The sequence below is a fragment of the Triticum dicoccoides genome, chromosome 6B (genome assembly GCF_002162155.2).
Source record: "Triticum dicoccoides isolate Atlit2015 ecotype Zavitan chromosome 6B, WEW_v2.0, whole genome shotgun sequence".
Lineage (NCBI taxonomy): Eukaryota > Viridiplantae > Streptophyta > Magnoliopsida > Poales > Poaceae > Triticum > Triticum dicoccoides.
The window spans coordinates 102,429,336-102,436,498 of NC_041391.1; positions in this window are offsets into that span (position 1 = coordinate 102,429,336).

Genomic DNA, 7,163 nt, shown 5'->3' on the forward strand with positions numbered 1-7,163 from the left:
TGTGGTGTTCGGCACGCCGGATAATAACAGATCCGAGGAGGTCACATTTCAAGTGGCCCCGTTCAGCAGCAGATACCACGCTGTATTAGGGCGAGAGGCATTCACAATTTTTCAAGCTATACCCCATTACGGGTACATGAAGCTCAAAATGCCCAGACCCAACGGGATGATCACTCTTGCTAGTGACCCGGACATAGCACTCCGCGCCGAAAACAAGACAACCGCACTAGCCCTTGAGGCACTTTCCTAAGCCCTAGCAGCCGAAGAACTGACTGCGCTGCGCTCCACGGTGAACAGGGACGATGTGATACTCGATAAAAGATCCAAGTCCACCTCCTTCAAACCGGCGGACGAAATAGTCAAATTCCAAGTCCACCCAACGGACCCTACAAAAACGGCCTCCATCGGGGCGTAATTAAACCCTGATGTAGACACCGCACTACGAGAATTCCTATGCGAAAATTGGGACATTTTTGCCTGGCACCCTTCAGACATGCCAGGAATCCCACGCAGGCTGGCCGAGCACAGCCTAAACATCCTAAAAGGATTCAAGCCTGTCAAGCAGGCTCTTTGGCGTTTCTCCGAACCAAAGAGACAAGCCATGGGAGAGGAGCTAGCCAAACTAGTGGAGGCCGGATTCATCAGAGACATAAAACATCCGGACTGGCTAGCGAACCTGGTGATGGTACCAAAGAAGGACAAATCCTGGCGCCTATGCATCGATTTCAAGGACCTCAACAAGGCTTGCCCAAAGGATACCTTCCCCCTCCCCCGCATCGATCAAATTATCGATGCCACCGCAGGACACAATTCATTGTGTTTCCTCGACGCATACTCTGGCTACCATCAAATTAAGATGGCAGAGCCAGACCAAGCCGCAACGGCTTTCATCACCCCATACGGCCCATTCTGCTTCAATACAATGCCCTTCCGGCTCAAAAACACCGGCACAACATATCATCGCATGATTCAGACATGTCTGGCAAACCAGATCGGCAAAACAGTGGAGGCATACGTAGATTACGTGGTCGTCAAAACCAAGTATGTCGAAACTCTAATAGACGACTTGAGGCTCACATTCGATAACCTCCGGACATACGACATCAAGCTTAAACCGGAAAATGCATTTTCGGTGTACCAGCCGGAAAGCTCTTGGGCTTCATTGTATCCGGTAGAGGAATTGAAGCAAACCCAGCCAAGATCCAAGCTCTGTCACAATTGGATATTCCAAAAGACCTCAAACAAATACAAAAATTGACTGGATGCGTGGCGGCTCTCAGCCGCTTTATCTCCCGCTTGGTAGTAAACGCATTACCCCTTTATCACCTCCTCCGGCGCACCAAACACTTCGAGTGGACGGATGCCGCCACGGCCGGACTTGAAGAATTAAAAGCCATATTGGCAACAAACCCGGTCCTGGCCGCGCCTAACATCGGCGAACCAAAGCTATTATACATTGCGACAACTCATCAAGTTGTAAGCGCAGTGCTCGTCGTCGAACGAGAAACGGACGGACACAAATTTCCCCTTAAAAAACCAGTTTACTACGTGTCCATTGTCCTGACTCCATGCAAGTCACGGTACCCACATTATCAAAAGATAGCATACGTGGTGTTTATGGCATCCTCGAAGTTGCGACACTACTTTCAAGAGTGTTCAATAACAGTAGCCTCTGAAGTACCTCTTAACGACATTATAAAAAACCGCGACGCGATGGGCCGGGTTGCCAAATGGGCCATTGAGCTCCTCCAGTTCGACATAACCTACAAGCCATGGCGAGCTATCAAGTCGCAAGTTTTGGCCGACTTCTTCGCTGAATGGACTGAAGCCGAACTCGCTAAAGAGTACGGCACATATTCCAATTAGATCATGCACTTCGACGGCTCCAAATTGTTAGCTGGTCTGGGGGCTGGCATCGTTTTGACGTCCCCAACAGGAGATACAGTTCAATACATACTCCAGATAATGTATACAGACTCCAATAACGCAGCCGAATACGAGGCCCTTCTACACGGTCTCCGGATGGCAGTCTCCATGGGCATTCAACGCCTAGAGGTGCGTGGGGATTCGAACCTCACGATTTCCCAAATAAATGGAGACTTTGATGCCAAGGATCCAAAAATGGCAGCTTATCGCAACGCCGTCTTAAAAATGTCAGCTCGGTTCGAAGGGCTCGAATTTCACCATATAGCCCGGGAAAACAATCAGGCAGCAGACGTCTTGGCACGCATCGGCGCAAAGCGCGATGCAGCCCCCCCCCCCAACATTTTCTTGGAAAGGCTATTCAAGCCATCCGTATCATGAGAAGGGGAATCCAGAAACAACAGTCCAGATCCAACCGCACTGCCCGACACCGAACATTCTGACACAGCGGGAGGCTTGGCCAACGAAGTAACATCATCAGCCCACGAAATAATGGCAGTCATTGCCCCGTGGACAAAACCATTCCTAGCCTTCCTGACCAGGCAGGAACTTCCAGAGGACCAAAACGAGGCACGCTGCATAGTGCGGCGATCTAAAGCCTATAAAGTCCATGAGGGAGAGCTTTATAAGAAAAGCACCACCGGAGTCCTTCAAAGGTGTATCTCCGAAGAGGAAGGGCGAAATCTCCTGGCTGAAATTCATGCCGGACTCGGCGGGCACCACGCCACAGCCCGGGCCCTTGTAAGCAATGCCTTCCGTACAAGATTTTATTGGTCGACGGCCCGGGCAGATGCTCAGGATTTAGTCCAACAATGCGTCGGTTCCCAACTCTTTGCTAACCAAAGCCACATGCCACCCACCGCCCTCCAAACTATACCCATCACCTAGCCCTTTGCGGTCTAGGGGCTTTACATGGTTGGACCCCTTAAAGGGGGAACCCACAAGAAAAAATATTTACTGGTCATGGTGGACAAATTCACCAAATGGATAGAGGCCAAGCCTGTTAAGATGGCCGAATCCGAACCAACGATAGACTTCATATCAGGGGTCGTACACCATTACAGCGTCCCCCACAGCATCATCACTAATAACGACACGAACTTTACGGCCGACAAGGTCAAACTCTAGTGCAAAAACATGGGCATCAAGCTCGACTATGCTTCAGTCTATCACCCACAAACTAACGGTCAAGTCGAGCGAGCAAATGGTCTAATCATGAGCGGCATCAAACCCAGGTTAGTGCGATCCCTCAAGGAATCTAATACGCACTGGGTAGAGGAGCTCGACTCCGTACTCTAGGGGCTGCGGACCACGCCGAATTGCACTACCGGATTCACACCATTCTTTATGGTATACGGCGTAGAGGCAGTTTTGCCCTGCGACATAATTCATGAGTCACCTCGCGTGCGCATGTACGAAGAAAGAGAAGCCGAACTCGATCGGAAGGACAATTTGGATGCCTTGGAGGAGGAGCGCGATGTGGCAAAAGCCCGTTCCACATTCTATCAATAGCAGGCTCGAAGATATCAAAGCAGAGAAGTATGGGCCAAAACTTACAATGTTGGTGAATTAGTTGTACGCCTGCCGGAAAAGAAAAAGGACAAACTCAAGCCCAAATGGGAATGTCCCTTCATAATTGACCAAGTCCTGACTGGTGGAGCGTACCATCTGCGAGATGCATCAGATAACCGACTCGAGCCGAACCCATGGAACACAGCCTGTCTACGAAGATTCTACGTCTAGCGCCGGACTCTGTGTTCGTCTCCTTCCTTTGTCTATTTTTTACATATTAGTTGTCTTATATTTCTCTCCTTCTCCCTCCTTTTCTCCTACAACCTTTGAGGGCTCGTTTGCGCCTTGTTCGCAAACAATTGATGCGCTATCCACGCTCATTATACCCGGGGGCTTCTTTAACAGAAGCTTGTTTATACGGGCCTCATGCCCAACACATGTGTCACACTTCCACATGTACCTTTTCTTCACCATTATATGCATCGATATGACTTAAGTTTTGGCCAAGCTGGGTTGCCTGGCTCCTGTGCGTACCCCCTACATTCCCGATAGTTTGGCTAGGCAGTAAAGGGAGCACCTCTGTGATTGTTACTGCCGGGTCAGCCGGATGTGTACCTTAGACTGGGTGAAGCCAAAAGCTAGCGTTCTTAAGGGAATATTTGGTTGGTGAACTAAAAGATGATTTCTCAGTCGTTTATTTATCTGCCCCCAGATGTTTTTCTGCTTTTTTCGCAGTCCGGACATGCACTTTAGGGCATGCCTCCCAGGGAAAGGAACCCCTAACGGAACTATTCTCCCTTGAAGATGTTTCTTACTAACCATGTAATATAACATAACTAGTTGGGCACTTGTCTGTTCAAGCACTAATGACCCCTACGCCTGGTCTCCATGCATGCCCCTATTCTTACATAACCGAGAGGGTATTCGGACACACTCCGGACTATCGGGTCTCGAGGTTGAAGCGAAAACGTCCGCCATGACAAACGATCTACAATCCGGCTAGAAGGCATTTTACATGTCATCTTAAATTACATAGTCAATTTGACTGGGTATATTCCTCTTCAATACCATCCAACAGGCTATCTAGTTTACAGTCCTGTTGGGAATATTTGGCGGCCAGCTCTACCTGGTTGTACACTAAGCTCACAAGGATCTCCTTCCCATCGGGCCCTACCGGTCCGACCTCGGCCATGTGGTTTGGGTCATCCTTCATGTACCGTGTCTTCCTCATGGCCCAGGCCTCCCTGGCGCCTTGACGGCAGGCCAATATCTTCCATAATAGGAAGTGCCACCACGCTTCCTTCAGCTTCTCTGCAAGCTCTCCAAGGACTTCGGGAATGGAGACGGATGGCCACAAGGCCTGGGCGACGCTTTGCATCACCTGCCGAACTTGTTCGTGCAGTTGTGAGAACTCGGGAAGAAGGTCACCCATAGATCCGGGCATTTCCTCCACAGGTCGACCTGTCAGCATTCCTACAGACATAACTCTGTCAATCAACTTCCTCGCCGAACTCTTTTTTCGAAGTTCGTTCAAGCACTTACTAAAAATGCCGCGTCGAAGCCGCCGATTCTCCTTCACGGAGTCCGACAGCTGAGCATGAACATCCTTTAGTTCCTCGCCCAGCTGGGTGTTGGCATCTTGGAGCTTATTCTTCTCTTGCCTCACCCTCGTAAGCACGCTCTCGCCGGCCTTTAACCGGCGCAAAAATTGTTGCTTGTCCGGATCCACTCCGGCGCCATCTGCAATATTATCGTCAGATTTGCACACATGCCGCACTTCACAAACATACTTATCTTTCGAAGCATATATTACTAGAGGGGGTCTCCTTAGCCTCCCCTGTCGCGGCTAGTGCGGCCTCAAGTTGGGCTTTGCAGTCTTCCAGCTCCTGGGACAGTTGGGTATTCTTTTCTATAAGATCCTGCATAACAAATGATCCTTAAATCAGTTATTCTAACTGTTTCAAGTCTTGGGGGCTACTGACATATATAACCATCAAATTTTCTTACCCGTATGTCTTTTACATACTGCTCTGTGGCTCTGGCTAGACCATTTTGAGCATCTCCCGTATTGAAGGCATCTAACGCCTCTTGGGAGAAACAAGCGTCACGAAGAACTGTCCGGCGACGCCTGTGGTTCATGGCACTCTCCACCTCTGAATTGGTGGCACATAGCCCGTCCACATCCTTTGTCGGAGGAACGTCCGGTGTGTGCCTCGTGATCGCCTCCGCTTCCGGACCCGGCCTTGAAGCCTGCCTGGTGGAGGCGCGATTGGCAACCTCTCCAGATATAGTCCGGCGAGCGCTCTTTTTCCTAAATAAAGCACGAGCATTAGTATGCCTCGAGGGAATAAAACCTGGGAATAAAATGGCACACCATACCGTTGCGCCGGTGTCTCAGTCCGGACTGCACTTCTTTTCAGCCTGCTGGGCCTTGATGCCCCTTGTTGGCTAGCCGCCGCGGGCTTGGCCCTCCGCCGCAAGGACTTCCCTTGCAAAAACGCCATTGGTATACGGTGATAAAAAATAAGCATGGGTGGATCATCTTAAAAGTACTGGGACTTCGCTCTCAGTTACTTGTGAGGCTGGAAGTAGTCCAGGATAGTCAGCTATAATGGCCACTAAGGTGTTGTCCTTGCTCAATTGATGAAACACCCTATCGATCAGCTCCACACATAAGTCCGGGTCCTCTTGGGAGTCCGGATCGAAGGACCGTTCTGGGTCTTCGGGTTGTGGAGGAGGGCTGTTTATCTCCTTTACAGCCTGGCGTAGCTCCTGCGTTGAAATTGCTAGGCTGAATACTTAATTATGGGAATATGAAACGGATATCCGCTTACCCAGCTTGGAGGATTGTACATAGAAAATCCGCCCCGTGGGTTGACGCGGAGGAATTCCTCCTCTTCTCCCTTGTACAAAGCGGACAAGATCTTCATTAGAGCAGCAGCCGAATCCGGCCCCTTGCAGCCGCACCGGGTGGCGTCATCCTCCCCGTTGAAATCCCACATGGGGTGGCATCTGTACTGAAGCAGCTGCACCCCCCGCATAATGCATGTGGCCATGACCTCGATCATGGTCAGTCCGGAATGAGCTAACAACCTTCTCCGGTTCATCAGGTAAAGGACGTCCTTGTCATTTTCCTTCTGAGGGCTCCGTGGACGCCAGCTTAGGTGCTTCTTCAAAGGAGCATTATCAAACTCAGGGAGGCCGATCCGAACAGGGCCTGGCAGGGGGACGTCTTCTATATAAAACCATTCTGAAGGCCAGTCTTCGAACGCCTTCTTTGGTGTTCCGGATAGATATCCGGTCCCGGCGATGCACCATAGTTCGGCTCCGCCCACTTGATATATCGACCCCTCCTGAGAACGTGGCACAAGGCAGAACAGCTTCTTCCACAGCGCGAAATGAGCCTCGATGCCCAAAAACAGCTCGCAAAGGGCTACGAAGCCCGCAATATGAAATATGGAGGCAGGCGTAAGGCTGTGCAACTGGAGGCCGTAGAACTCCAAGAGCCCCTAGAGAAACAGATGAATTGGAAATCCGAGCCCTCTAATCAAATACGGGGCAAGGCATACCCGCTCTCCTTTGGAGGGATTCGGGACACTCTCCGCTTGCTCTCCGCCATTATAGGTGGCGAGCCCGGCTCGCACCGGGACCATGTATGCCGGGGGGAGTAATCCCTTGGATTGGAGCGCCACTAGTTCGCTGTGTGAGACAGAGCATCTTTCCCAATC